At 42.1% G+C, this 16123-nt stretch overlaps 1 protein-coding gene across 2 annotated transcripts in view; it reads right to left on the bottom strand.

Annotated features, from left to right (window-relative positions):
* The window catches only part of LOC137590367 (adhesion G protein-coupled receptor L3-like), a 178839-nt gene that overhangs the window by 138456 nt on the left and 24260 nt on the right, over positions 1–16123 (bottom strand). The gene's annotated exons all lie outside the window — the stretch shown is intronic.

Below are 16123 nucleotides of genomic sequence, written 5' to 3'. Positions count from 1 at the left end.
ACTGAGTCTCCGAGGTGATTGATGATGGCAACAAGCGTTGCCGAGGCGCCCTTTCTTTGCTTCTGTTGTCTAAATCGTGTAAAGAAAAGGCCCACGAGCGCAAATCCCAATAGCTTTTGATCCAATCGCTGCGGCCTTATCTGCATATCTGCTTTGACCTTGCACGCTGCCCAGAGCTGAAACAGAAATCAGCCAAAAAATGCTTTCCCAGTACGCACATAGAGTATTCCCACACGGACGGGCAGTACGCTCCACATTAGACGAAATAGAACGTTTCAAACGCTTGTCTAAATCTCCATGAAAATGAGGTCACAAAGACGCATGTAGTTTTATGATAGGGTGAAAAAAATTATCCTCTAAAGATAATAAAAAACAAGCAGATACATCACAGGGTCAAACTGTACACAAAGGAAAACTATGGGAGCTTGAATTCTACATAAGTGTTCAAAAACACCACACGATCAGCAGGAACGAGGAAGCTTCCAGATATTCCTCAGCTGACTTCCAGTCAAATGCGAAAACCCATCAGCAGAACGGAAAAAGGAAAGAAGAGAGGTTCTCCGTTCAGCCCGATTCAGGGAATCATTATTCAAATTGGAGAACACCTCAGCGATCCGAGCCGGTATCTACGCGCTAATGCTTGCCACAAATGGCACCAATAACTCAGCACGTCTGAGCAATTTCCTCAGCGCGAGCTGATGTCCTGAGACGAGGCGCGGCGCGATTGGGTGGGATCACGGAGAGCGTAAGGCGGCCTGGAGCGCTCGACATCGGAATGATGTCACCACAAAACATTCTTTTGAATGTAATGAAACAGTAATTGATGACGTATGTGTCATTATTGGGGTTTAAGCCAACATTGCCACCTGCATACACTTGGATCAACACTACCGAGACCCCTCCATGAACCCCTCAAACCACGTTAAGCCTCAGTTTTCCCAACATGAGGCTGAACAAGAGAATGAAGTAGTTTAGATGTTGCATTAATTTATGATACAAGCATGCTTGGCTGGCTAGCATATTTTGTTCTGCAGTAAACAAGAGCAGAGAGCGCGTCCATATCGACAAGAACTCAAAAAGTTAGTCTTTCTGCAACTAACAACATGTTACTTTGAGCTTTGGTGTTCAGATCTACGAACAGCATATCTTCACAGTAATGGACATTAAAGTCTTATTACAATCCCGCTTCAAAGTGGTGATGTATTGTAATTGTCAGTGTTTGTGTGTTTGTTTGTTCGTCCATCCGTTAGTTAGTCCACCAAATATCTTCACAACCTTTGCAGATAGAAAGATGAAACAAAAAAAATCCATGTATCTTGTTTAAGCCAATCAGGTGCACACTAGGAATAATGATTGTTATCATTTGAAATTAAGATTTCTTTTAAACGGTTCTTGTAACACCAAATCCCGAACCTGTCTTAATTCACACGGGGCAGCATGCACATCAGCGCCACATCGACAGCGTGACCCCCTCCCATTATAAACCTGAACACCGTTATTAAGGCCGGGACAGAAACTTGGCTCGCGCTTGAGCTAGACTGAGTGTGAGAGGCATGCATAAACATCTGTGTTCTTATGGAGCGTGTGTTTAACGGGAAAGGAGCGTTAAGTGCATACCTCGACTCGGTACAGATGTACGTCTGAGCCGTGAGTCAGAACCGTATGCGACGCTTCGCCCGTGAAATAAACACGGCAACACCCCGCAGGTCAAGGCGAAAACAGAACGTGGCCTCTTAAATTTAAATAAAGTGTCACATTTGAATGATTGGAAATTAAATTATTTAGCGACTGCAGTCCTTCACAGCACTCCTTTATTATTACTTCTGCACCGCAATTTATCCATTATTGCTTTCTAATATGGAAACATATCCTGGGTCACATCCTCAAACTGCTAGGAAAAAAATTGAAAACGCCATGGCGTTTTAGCGGATTCAAGACGTCGCAGTTTGTGGGTGTTAAATTGTTCAACTTCGCCTTTAATGTTCCGTCGACTCTGTGAAGCCTGCCCTTCCATTAAATGAATTATAATTACAATGAACCTTGTGCTGGAGTGAAAAATGAAGCACTTAGTCGACTGTAGTTTGAGGGTTCAGAGTGCCATACGGCTGCATATCCAATTTCAATAGTGTGGCTGGTAGATTAAAAGGGCAGAAAACCTATCCTGGCGCTGTGTGTTGGTTTCAACTCTTTAAAGGTCCTTCCTCCGGAGGTTAAAAACACGTCAACCTTGTTTTGTTCGCGACGTGTCAAAGCGAAGTAATTATCACTTTACCTGAAAGTCGAGTATTCAGCGTCAATCATCGCCGATGCGTCACGACCTTTTGAAATGCATCGCAATATCAGTCGCTAAAGATACATCATATATGCTAAAAATATGTTTTCTGAATACAGCGGTACCTCTACTTACGAATGTCTCTACTTACGAAATTTTCTACTGATGAAATTTCTCAGCAGGAAAATATTGCCTCTTGTTACAAAAGAAATTTCGACTTACGAAAGGTAAAAATATAGTATGGGCTGATACTCGCAGCTCCCACAGGTTCCTGAACGCAACATTCTCATAGCTGCTCTGCCATTCGCTATTATCTAGCATCTTCCTGGCATCCCATTGGCTAAGAGGGACTCTGTGTGGAGCTACATAGGTGTCTATGCAGCGTCTTCGTCAGTCAGCCCTCGACCCATGAGGTGTTCTGATAGTTTTGTGCAAATATATTAACTTTCAGAAGAAGAAAAGAGTTTTTTTGTCCGTACAAACAAAGCAAGAGGTAATAGAAGAGCACTAGAAAGGGATGCGTTTGGTTGATCTCTCCAAAGAATATGGCCGTAATGCATCTACAATCACCATGGTATTAGAACAAAAGGAAGTTTAAGGAGTTTAAGGCGTCGCGTGGGTGGTTGGAGAAGTTCAGAAGGAGGACTGGAATTCACTCTGTTGTTCATGGTGGGGCAAGAGGGCATGAACCAAAGAGGGCAAAAAACAATGAGGACAGCAGTTAAAAGGTAAATGACCGTCATTTTTATCCTTTATTCTATTCTTTGTTTTTAACATTATGCACAACTCTCATTGTGTAATAATCTAATTGTAACGTATTTGTCACATGTTTTGATTCATTTTTATGCTTTATTAAACATTCATGTTTGAATTTTGGGGGGCTTGGAACGGATTAGGGATCGTCCAAAAAGAAAGTAAGGCGAAAGAATCGGACGCGTCTCACGTCCAGCTGCATGGAAAACGCGTCTCTACTTACGAAATTTTCTACTTACGTAATTTCTTCCGGAACCAATTAATTTCGTAAGTAGAGGTACCACTGTATGTTGTAATGCAGTTTGCACTCGTTCCTCGTGGTTAATGCATAACGAATTCCGCGTCCAACTATTTATCTTATTATTTACAGTAATTTAAACGTTTCTGAACCCTCCCCATGCTGATATTAAACCACCTTCTATCTGTATTACCTTTTCCAACACTCTTATCGACTGTTTAAAGCACTTATGTGTCTCACGGACGTCCGCACTTCTGGATGCAGTCGGCCAATAGAATGTGCGTACATTATCACCGGACTGCCTACCAAAAATCCGCGATGAGATGAAGTCACAAATTTGCGATGGCGCACTGTATTCATATTCCACAGCTGGAAGTGAGACGCGTCCGATTCTTTCGCCTTACATCCACCTTTGTGGACGAGTCACACATCCCGAGGGGTCGCCTCGCCATCTGAAGCACATCGATCCGTTTTCCTTCAAAAAAAAAAAAAAAAAGGATTGAACAAAAACACATAATAGCAAGCTATTCTGAAAATATTTCTGCTCCGGTGCCCTCGTTTTCACCGCGCCGTCAAACGGTCATTAAGCACCCGGTCGGCCATTTTTTTCTTCTTCTTTCTTTTCTTTTCTTTGTTTACTCCAGCGAGAAGAGATCTTTTTAAAGGTCAAAGGACACGTCTCTGCGAACCTCCATTTCTAGCCCTTCCATTGTTTCTGTCATCCCTGCAACAATTCACATCATGCAAATAACACAGTCTGCTGGGTTATTGATCGACTCCGCAGATGTGAGCAGCAGGTTTAAATGAAAATGCTAAGTCCTCATGGAGAGAAAAGTGATATGATCTGATGAGCTCGGTCTGCATGGAAACAGAGACAATTCAATGCGCCCAATCATTGCAGAGACGACTGTCATGAATCTTTAGCTTCAGCACAGAAAATTATAATTTTTTTCCACAGCAGAGAAGCCACCCAAAAAAAAAAGGTGATTAAATCTATCAAATCCGATGACAATTGATTAGCCTTAGAGGAGCTGATTCTTCTTTACATGTAGGAAGAAAATGTAATACCATAATCAGATTAAAATATCTTAGAGTCAATAGCCAGGAATTCTGTGGATGTAAAAATAGAACAAAGGAACATATGAGTTCAGGCTCCTTTTATGCTCAACCACCAGAGACTGAAACACAGAGGAGCCAGAAAGCTTATTATTCAATCTTGCCATTTACCTCCAGAATTCCAGATAATGGCTTCCAGTCCACTAAACGCAGCCTATTTAAAAATTAAAGGACAAATGCCAATTCTCCATTTTTACAAGACATCAAACAAAAAGAGCCAGAAATAGGGAAAAAAAAAAAAAACCAGCATCCGATCCGCGGTCTGGAACAGCAGATGGATTACATTGACGAGTCAAATCCAAAGCGGTGGACAATGCATTTACAATGAGGATTAGAGGGAACGGAATGGGCAGCGGGACATATGGACAAAGAAGACCAAGAGGATTACAATAGGGAAAGCTTATTTATATTATCCCCTCTTCTTCATTAAAGTAAATATACAGCCCTTTCTCAAGGGATCGCGCAACAACAACGTTCTTTTTTTCTTCTCAGAGGATCACTTCCTGGAAGTGATACGCTGGAAATAGCTCAGGTGTCCTCAGGTAGGAGCCCTCGGGGACACATCCAGAGGAAGTGGGCGGTATGCTACGCACTAACTCTGCATCTGAGAACCTTAAGGATGTCTCACAAAGTATTAGACGTACTTTTTTTTTTTTGCACTGTACAAGCGTTATCCCGATGGGAGAACATCGTAGGCGAAGATGGAGGAGAGAAATAAATTTGTTTGAGCCGGACAAAGCAGCCCTGAAACACTCTCTGAAGCCGGGACTGGTTCAAAGGTTAGGTAAAGGTATAAATACAGTTTTCCATGTTCCTTGTGGTGGTTTTATGTCCAGGCTGAAGAGCATCTATTTAGTTAAAAGCACAAGAAAAGGCTGGGGACATTTTTCAAAAATTGATGACTGCCTTGCATAAATTATGCAAACTTTTGTCCTTGTGCCAAACAGTGCATCTACTGAATAATAATTAGGTGGGGGACTCAGGGATATGAGTGTGTGGAATATGAAACACATGCCAACGCCGCCTGTCGACTGCAGCCAATGAAGGAAAATGAAAGACAAGACGACAATGGACCAACTTTTGAATTCTTTATTGGCTTGTTTGATATTTCTTTCCTCTCCCCCCGGCTCAACATCCTGTTATTTTAAAACACACTCGTCATTTTGCTATAATCCTCCACAGAATTTGAGCTGGTGAAATTCTTATTCCATTACCTAATTGTCATGTTTATTGGACTGGATGTCTGTTTGACATTTACAAGGATTCCATGTAAAAGACTTTATGCGAGATTGATAACCGAGCAAACGGGGCTGTTAAATATTTACACAGAGTTCAGCAAGATTTTAAAAGCAGCAAAGAATGGACGGTTTGGGGAATACGTATTTTTCACTAGCCAATGAGCATAGGTCAGTACTTATATACATTTAAAACAAGCCAAATCAATATATAGATCAATATGCGATCAATTTATTATAATGCTAATGATATAGGATGCTTGAAAACATCCTTCTAACACAGTATTTCAAGAAACTAGAGTTAAAACCAAGAGGACACAAAAGGCAGCAGAAGGATGCCTACCGGTGATTTGATATGCAAATTAAATTACCTTGTTTGCCTTGTCTCCTCCCCCCCTTTGGCGAGACAAATGCATCCAATTTCAGGTGCACCTTCTCACACTTCAGTGACTTTAAGTAGGAGAGTGTTTGCTTGTTTGTTAGTTGTAAATACTTTCCAACACTGATTGTGGAGACATTTTTGCTCCGTCCGCACCATCAGGTAAATCGTTCCATTTGGGGGAGTGGGATTGGTTGCTTAGGGGTTAAATGTTTTCTTAGATGTTAATCCCAGAAAAAACGAAAAAACAGTTTGTAAAGGCTTTAAAATTTGCTTTCTTCCTGAGAAAATTGATTCCACTCACGTCTAAATCTGACACTAAAGCAAGCAGACAATTAAGTTAGCGTAGTTTGATGCTAATCCAGTTTGGTAACAAAATCCAGCAGCAAGCGCCTACATTTGTAAGACATAGGCACTATTATTTATTTCTATTACTATTTACTTCATTTGCTTATTTCAACATATCAAACAGACGTTTAATATGTAGAAATAAATCAATCTCATGGTCACTGGTGAGCCAGGAGGGCTAGGCTAACAAGGTAAGAAAGTTTCTTTGGCGCAATTATTATTAACAAAATTAGTGCTAGTTAGCACATTTGATTAAAACAGTTTGTGTGTGAAAACAACTCCCCCCCACCCGTCTCATTGAATACCAAATTAATTTCATGAATAAATTAGTCTTGCATGTTTGCGTGGAGTGTTTTTATTAGTCGTCTTTGTTTAATTCCATCGCCGATCGGTTTCGTTTTGCTACTGACAGGGGAACGGGTTGATTGATTTCTGGAAATACATTCCGAGTATATGACAGTTTTCAATCTGTTATATCAATAGCAATGCTGACAGCAACAATGGCTCACTTTCCAACATCTCTGATAGACTGAACAAATAAGAAAAGACACCAAAAAAAAAAAAATGGGAAGAGATTTAATTATGTCGAGGGAGGGGAAAAAAAGAAGTTGCTTTTGTCACTTCTTGGTAATTCGGGTAGAGAGCTCGTCTTAATTCTCTTAAAAAGAAGATGTGATCACAAAGTAAAGAGAGCTTGACATGCTTAAATACGCATGCACACACACACACACACATGCACACACACACACTCTTCGTGCACACATCTGCTCGTCAGTGTGCCTGTTGGAAACTGTCACATGCCTGGCAGGTTCTGTGACTTGGGCAGATGGTACAACACAATTAGGCTCGCAGAATCTCTCAATCAATCTTCTGCATGCCATACGAAGAATCTAGTTCAACCGACGTCCTCGTCCACTTTGTTTTCCGGTACCTAGTTTGTGAATTCTCTTTATTCTCACTTAAAAATTATTTCTGTCGCTAAAACCGGTCTTTTTTTTTTTTTAGGTTTTTGCTTCCATTTGAAACCTGAACTTCCTGTTTTTTTTCCCCCTCTTGATCCCTTGATACTCTTACTATAACCACGCCAAAAATGTCCTGCTTCTTCTCTTGGGTTCTTCAACCACTGGTCAGAATGTAAGAACATCCAGTAGACAATAGCAAACGCAAGTGTTTTATTCTCACCCAATTATTGTAAAAGGGGTTTTTCTTTCCAGAAATTCACAGAGGAAACAATGAGAGTGTCACGTAGGAACAAGATATCTTGGGCGTTTTGGGTTCCGACGCACAAAAGGGACGAAAAGCGATCCGGCCTCCGCAACCAACCAGCGTGGGGGTTCAACCGCCTGAGCTGGTTAAATAAAGATAGCTCTAACAGAGGCGTTAACAGATAGGGGAAACATCTGCTGCTCGCGCCGAGGCCCTTGTCGGCCCTTGAGGATTCTGTCCTTTGATCAGCGGCCCTCGCAAAACACCTTCCCTACAAGAGCTGAGATGAAACGTCCTCTCCAACACACACCAGGAGGAGAGAGACACACGGCATTTGGAGAAAAAAATTCAAGTCTTAAAGGTTTAATCTACCTCGGGTAGAGAAGAATAAAAAGTTGTCCAACAAAAACTTTCCTTTTCTATGAAAAAAAATGGTTCCACATTTCAGGCAGAAGCAAAGCCAAACACCTCACTCAACAGCGGGCCAGACGCCACCTTTGTACTGCCAATCCCGCTGTTGTATTTCCCCTACCTGTGACGGGAAGATGATTCACTAGGCCTGCCAGACTGCATCTAGCCGCCGTGTGTACCGGCGCGTACTCGATGCCAGCACAGACGGAAAAGGGTGGTGGTGGGGGAAACACAACCCTTAGCTCTGCATTGTGACCTGCAAATGCAGCTGATAGAATAATGTGGCCTGTGAGCAGATGTATCATACTCCACCTAGTCGGGGCGTAACAATTCGCCGATTCGAATCAAGGCATCAGGCCAAATGATTATGATACGGCAGCGGGGAGAGAAACTGGGACGTCTACGCGGGGAGAATGGTAAAAATCGCTGCTGCTCACCAGCTGCGCTAGAAATGCAATATCGGAATTATAGGTTCAATTGGATTTTTTTTTTTATTTTTTTTTGGAGAGTGCATGTAAAATAGTGTGATATTTAGCCTCTATTTTTAACCGTAGAAACCCACGCTCCACCTGTGCTGTATCCCTCCATGAATACACAAACAGCACAGGAACATTTTGTTTTGATGCTACAAATGGAAAGACTGCATAAAATAAAAAGAAGGCAACACACATTTCAATAGGAATTTACTGCTAGGTGATGCTCAAAAAACTCCCCAGACGGAACAAACAACGGGGTGCATCTCTCTGCAAAACATATTTATGTTTTTATTTAAATTTTTATTTCTGCCTAAACTTTACGATGATGAATGAATTATTTTACGGTCTTGCAGAAAGTACCGCACATGTGTCATTCAATAGTCTACTTAATAAAAAGTTAGGATTGGGTTCTAAACAATAATATGATTATTAAATAAGAGAAATCGAATTAACGCAGAGAGTGAAGACAGTTAAATTAGTTTTGCAAAGGATTTCACTGGCGCTGGGCAGGATTACAATAAATCTAATCTTCATTTAATTAATTTGTTTTCTGTATCTTTAACTATATTACACCACAGATCACATGACGGACGAGGATCGGACTTATCCGACCAGAGAGAAATACCTCCAAGACATTAAAAAGAATTTAAAAAATACTTCAATGTCCAAAAAATTGAAGAAACAGAGTGAAAAAAATGCTGATTATAGAGGGCACAGCAGTTCAAAAGTCTTAATGAAATTACCTGTGCACACGCCAAATGATTTTTCCTCCCCACATTTGATCTTCACCATTTCCAGGTGTTCATTATTCCAACCATGGAGAACATCCTGGGGGTCGTGCCATGTTATAATTCCTAATTAACTGCCCAGAACAGGGAGCGAGGACGGAAATGACCCTAACTAGTGAACATGAACAGTTGGAGTCTTGGGGCATTAGTCTTACTCAGATGTGTACCCGTTTCATTCCCAGGCACCCCCCCTCCCACAAAGAGTTACTGTATATTGTGCAATGGTATGGCGAGAACTGGGTCACGCTTTGAGGAAGACAACCTAAAGTCCGCTAGAGGCTAGACGGCTTAAAGACACAACTGGAGACACCTGTGAACTTAGCAGTCTAAGTGCCATAAAGGATCCCAGTGGGATTATGGGTATTTTTCCATGTGCCACCTTTCTGTCAACCAGGATAATAAAAAAAAGGGGGGGGTTGGGGCAAATACAACAAATGAATAACTCTTGACTGCACGGCTAATCTCGGCTAAAGCTTCATACCTATCTGTGGCATGTTTTTACACCGTCTCCGAGATTAGTCATGTGTGCACTCTCGGTGTGCACAAGTATTGTAACGTTACCGTCACTTACAGAGAAGACAATGGCGACAGCAGGGACTAAAAAGTCTGTTTGCTTTGGAGGGATCAGGCTTGCCCACCGTGTTGCAAAACGGCCCACCTGCAGTCTGGGAAAGAGGTTTCTTGGGGGGGAATTAGACGATTCTGATGAATGAACAAGACAGACATGAGTAACCCGGCCCAATATACTGCTTATCTTACAAGCTTATGTTGCACAAAGGAGGCAGATAAGCTCAGACATGCCAGCAGAATGAAGAATTGGAGAAATGAGTGGAAATGAGGCCGATGGGGGCAAAGAAAGCGTAGCCGGGTCAAGATCTACAGGAGTGCGGTCAGTTGCAACAGGGACCAGATGCTTTGAATTGCCGAGGAACAGTTAACCATTGACGAGGGGGACTAGTCAAGCTACATAGAACGGGATCCATATCAGTCATGGTTATTCTATTCCCAAACCCATGGACACAAACCATAAGGTCATTGTTAAGGCCTCCGGCTGCCCTGGGCAGTGAACGCAACACTAATCACTGAGAAAGAAAGACATTGTGGTTGGGTTTTCTTAAGATTGACGATATTATGGATTGTGTGTGTGTGTGTGTGTGTGTGTGTGTGTGTGTGTGTGTGTGTGTGTGTGTGTGTGTGTGTGTGTGTGTGTGTGTGTGTGTGTGTGTGTGTGTGTGTGTGTGAGGGTGTGTGTGCATATGGATAAGATTATCCCGTCTATTAGCGTTGTCTTTGAAGTAGGTGGTCTGGATGCTAACAATAAGCGTCATGTTGCAATCATTTGTGACAATGAAGGAAGATCACAGATGCTTCATCTTTCTGTTTCCTACTGTTGCAAATTACTGGTTTAAATAATGTTACCCTACTATAATACAGGCTTTTGAAAGCATTTATAAAAGAGTAATGATGACTATACAGTTTTTCTAAACTAGATGCTCCGGCATGTTGATAATTGAAGAGATCACTTTCTTAAAGTGGATTGATTTAAACAGCTTTGGATAACTAGGACCTGGATAAATGAGAACCTACGCAGACATCTTGTGAAGGTTATTCTAACCACAGCCCCTTTGACAACTTAACTTTCACTCACACATTCTGAATCCGCCACCATCCACTGTGGTGCCTTTATTGACGAGACCGCCAGGAGTCTAATATCAACTAGAACTGAGGCAGTCACAGACTACAACGTCCCGTGACACCCATGAATTTGAAATTTTACCCTAACTCCTTGCATAGGTCAAAGATCAACGCTAGTGCTCTGACCTACTTTCATAGATCAACGGCAGTGCTTTGATGTACGGTCTTACGTACACTGGCCTTCTCCTTCGTCTTTCTATCTTATCCAGTTCCTGGGTGTACAAAGTTGGAATTTGACCTTGACTTAGTTTTCTCAAGATCAAGATCATCATCTCATTTTTATCCCCTTTGCTGCCCGAGTAATGTGCTTTTTGTTTCATCTTTCTATCTGAAACGGTTGCAAAGATATTTGGTGGACTAACGACTGATAGTCCACCAATTCAGACACCACAGAATTCTAGGCGCTTGTCAGCACTTTCTAATAGCTTTTAGACAGAACGATCAATCACACAATGAAAGAGCCAAGCTGAAGTTAGAGTCTTTTTGCTTATTGATGTGAAACCAAATTCTACCTCAACGTTTCTGATAAGCGTTTGCTTTTGTCTGGTAGAAAAAAGCCAGACTGAGTTTGGCACAGATCTTCTGGGGTACTCTACAATAAGCCACAAATGACAAAATTGAACTTCACTCGTCAAGTACCATAATTCCATCCCCAGTGTGTATTATGCAATCAATCACCACGGCAGGAAACAAATCCCATAGACTTGAGTCCTATTTAATTATTCCTCATGAAAATCCTTTCTGCTCTCTTGTTTCTGAACCTGGGTGGAATAAAAGAAGCAAAGAAAGCGAATAAATTGCTTTCCCATTGAAAAAAGCCCTACCAATCCAAGAATAGAGTTGTGACTTGTGAGACCACGATTGACGGGACCCTACCTCCAACACTTATTTTATCTAAACCTGAGGAAATGTGGCCCTGAACACAACATAAGTTTTACTACAGGTGAATAATTGCTTAAATACAGTGTGACAGAGGTGGTTGACTGACTAGGAGAAAGCAGTCCTGTTGAGAAACGGGTGTTGACAGAGTGAAATGGAAGGACGGTGAAGAGTCAGCGTACAGATTCCATCACCCGACAAGCCACTGCATTTTTCTTTGAAAGACAAAGTGTTAAGTTAGACTACTCCACACACTGTCAATAGAGACATTCATCAGGACCGGCCACAGTCTATATATTGATTAAACCATCCATCAGTTAATCTCTACAAAGACATTATTTCTAATTAAAAAGTATGTCATAAATTGTTGGGTTTGTTGCCAGTGCCGGGTTGTAAATATAATTCTAGGATTATATTTCAGGTCCTGTCAACGGTTTAAAAAAGAAGGATAGTCGGGTGCAACGGCACCTTTGGGAACCTGGCACCCGGGATCACCAGGACTCACGGCGGGGGAGGCGCTCCCCGTGGATAAACAGATGCAAATCAATCATTTCTCCGGTTATGCTTCGATAAGACAGGCACTTCTGTGCAGTAGAGGTTGATGCATACGGAGAACAAATATGGAAATTGAATTTTCATGAACCACTCGAGAAATATGTGAGAAGAACGGGAGGACTGGTGCACTTGAAAATGGCACATAATCACAAGGAGTCGTGAAAAAATATGAAAGCGGTCCATCACGCCAGTCATTTGGCCGGTTGGCTGGCGGTGACAACAAACTCCCTTTCCATCTGCGTCTCCATTTTCCAGCACTAAATATCAAGTTTGCAGCCAAATTCGGAGTCGCAGGACATTATTCAATTATCCCTCTCTCTAAAGAGGTTTTTAGTAAACCTGTAGCAGCCCCAGGACAGACACCGGACAAGCCAACATAAAAGCATACTCCCCGTCAAAGAAGAGGACACTTTACATTTGACAACTTCTTATTACCTCGGCTTGTTCGCAGGTTGCACGGTGATGAATTCCCTTGACAGCCGGTTGCAAAAGTGTTGGTTATTTCTTTTGACAAATGTCTGATTTCACAGGTAGCCAAAGGGAGGGAGGAAATAGAAGGAATGAGAGGGACGGGGGAGAAAATGAAGAAAAGGCATGTTGTGGGCTCCGCAGCCTCAACTGCCAACAAAAAGAAGCATGTACAACCATTATTCATCTGTCTCCCTTTACCTCTCCTGGGCCGTTTTTTTTTTTTCTTCTCCTTCCCCACACCTGTCAAAGCGGGACTACCTCCGACCACACAAGCATCTTCAAACTTTACAAAGGTATTTGTTTTCCGAGATAGCCGACCAGGTTTTGCACCAATGAGAGAGACAAAAAAGAAAAAGAGAATTACCCTCCAGGGGAAACGGGAACTAATGAGTGAGCTAAAAAGGATAAGATGGAGCGATCCTCTATAAAAAGATCCGGAGTAATCTCTTCCTCTCTTCTCTCCTCTTAATGTTGTAAGTGATGTTTTAACTCCTCCATAAACCTGCTTTAGGATGTCAAATTCAGCTGATTTGGGCTGCACAACTTAGTTTGGACAGAACGCATCCCGGGTCAAAGTGAGGCTTCGTTTCACGAACCAAACAGGACTACCTCAGACTTGCTGGACGATATATATTTTCAAAGATTTCTTCTAAATATACATGTTTACAGGATGCACCTTGGACACCTCTGTCATGTCACATATTAGCGTAGCAAGCATTGCTCTAATCAGATTGTCATCAACATACATTCGTTGGCATCATTGTGAAAGACCAGGGTGGTGGAAGAGAGGAAGATTTGGTAAAAGATGACGGAAAGAAGCTGCAAGCATTGCCATGAGAACTCGCTGTCAAGGTATTGTTTTATTAAGGAGTGGAAACTGTCAGGGCAGGTATCAGGAGAGCAGCAGGGCACACGTCAAGACACTTGTGCCAATTCCTGGTAACCCCTTCGTCATACCGAAATAGCTCCATCCAAATTTACCGGTGTCCCTGTCAGACGAGGGTGAGGGGCACTGTTGTCTAAGGAAGGTTTACCTGCACCAATCAAAACAAGAGATATGTTCACATGCACATTTTTTTTTTAAAAAGTGTGACTGCTATGAGGTGCATTAAAGATATTTCCCGAAATAAACAATTTTCAGAATTTTAAAACACAAAAAAAAGGTCGAGCTGCATCGGAGAACTGTTCCAGCAGACGCCACATTACGCATTTTTTCCACATGACTTGCACACAAATGCCAATCAATCATGACCACCGCACACAGAGTCAGATATATCCTGTAAGGACCTCGAAAACACTGAATAACGAAGGTTACAGCGAACCCGGCCAGAGCAAAAACAGGAAATAAAGGCTTTAGTGTGGTGTGCTGTTGTGTTTATACTCCTTAGAGGCAACCCTTACATCGCCTGAATAATGCGGATAAATGAATGAGTAATTAGACTTGTTTGAGGTTAAAACCAACAATACCGCCCGCATATAAACTAATACTTCTCTGGCAAAGGCGCACAACACATCGTTTCAGCGCAGACATCACAATGTGCTGCTCGACACAAAAGAGAGAACTCATGTGGTTCTCATTTTCCGTCACGGATATAACAAGAGAGGTCCGTCTGAGACAACATCATTTAGTTTGATTTAAATAGCTCTGGTTTGAGGGGGCTATTTTACTTTTATTGTCATTTGTCAGAAGTGACTCTGACTGGCAGCACTTTTCATTTAATAGTGCTACCCACCACAAAAAGATCCCCAGCTAATTAATTCCTCTCAAATAGAGCCGCTCGAGTAAAATGCTGAAACTTCCTGTACTTTTTTTTCCATATTGCAATAACTGTTGAAGGAAAAAAAAGAAAGCACACCCCGTTAGTTTTTCCCTATCTTTTGCACAGCGTTGGTCTTTCAGCATCTGCGGGGGCGTTCATTCATGAACTCTTCACCTGTTGGGACAAAATGTCCACAAACATATCTGAGCTAATACATTTCCGGAAGGCTGCCGTTGTCAAGACAGCGGCAATTTGCGAGGAAGGTCAACAAATGTGCCACCATGAGTCATTCTCCACATCAGGGAATGCATGCCTGTAAAATAATTTGGTCATTTAAAGAGATTGAGCGGTCGGTTCGGTATCCCCGAGCCGGGTTGTTTCGGCGGCTGACCCTCGGTTCGTCGAGTAACTTGACACAACAACAAAAGACGTGCAAAAGTCAACCATCTCTGGACGGGATTCAAATTCAAGAAGTCTGCTGACATCGGCCGAAAGGATTTCACTCCCTTTCCATTCAAATGAACCGTTTTGCATCGCGTCAGAAAGTCCAGGCTACAAAAACAAATGGCAGAGCTTTAAGATAACAGAACCCGGGACTTGGCGGGGTTAACGTCATCACAGGCCATTATGGCCAAGCTAACTTGAATGGCTGATTCGATGGGCAACTGTGTTGGGTATGCAAAGCATTGTGGGATGGTGCTGAGTTCAGAGCTTCCGAAAAGACAGAGTACAGTATTTTCCGCACCTAAAAGTCTTTAGTTTTCTCAAAAACTGACACTGCGCCTTAAAATCCAGTGCGCTTTATAATCCAGTGCGCTTTATAATCCAGTGCGCCTTATGATCCAGTGGGCCTTTTTTGTGAAAAAAGTTTTGAAATAGGCCATTCATTGAAGGTGCACCTTATAATCAGATGCACCTTATAATCCAGTGCGCCTTATATATGAAAACGGTCTCAAATCGGCCATTCGTTGAAGGTGCACCTTATAGTCCAGTGCGCCTTATAGTGAGAAAAATGCTGTTTATTTTTTTGTTGTACAAGTTTCTAGACTTTCGAATAAAAAGTTCAGGCTTCCAACTGTTACTTCCTAAGCTTGTGCAAAATATTAAGCATGTGAATCAGGTTTTACTTTCCAGAAAGGAGAAGAAGAAAAAAAACAACCCCGGAGAAGACTGACGTGATCCAAACTGACCACAAATTAGGAAAAAAGAAGGTGCATTAAATGAACTTTGTGATTCCATGTCTGGGTGCATTAGGATATTTTTCATCAAAAGCAATCCCCGGCTTTTAATTAATTTGACATCTTTCGCTGCTAATGCAGTATCTGATTTCTGAGGGACGCCGCGCAGCGTGACGTCTGGAGCGAAGCAGCGGGTTGCTGAGCAAAGTTTGCTGGAATGAGTTTCTATGCAGAGTAGAGAGCGATGTTTTTTTACCAACGAGCCGGCGCCACGCTTTTGACCCCGCCCGCTGCTCTCAGTGTTATTCATATGACAGGAAAATTCAATTTTCACCTTGTGACTAATGCAACCGTTCCTCCCAT

This window comes from Antennarius striatus, chromosome 23 (assembly GCF_040054535.1).
Source record: "Antennarius striatus isolate MH-2024 chromosome 23, ASM4005453v1, whole genome shotgun sequence".
NCBI lineage: Eukaryota > Metazoa > Chordata > Actinopteri > Lophiiformes > Antennariidae > Antennarius > Antennarius striatus.
The sequence above is the reverse complement of the archived record's forward strand: the minus strand, read 5'-3'. Positions and strand labels throughout refer to the sequence as shown.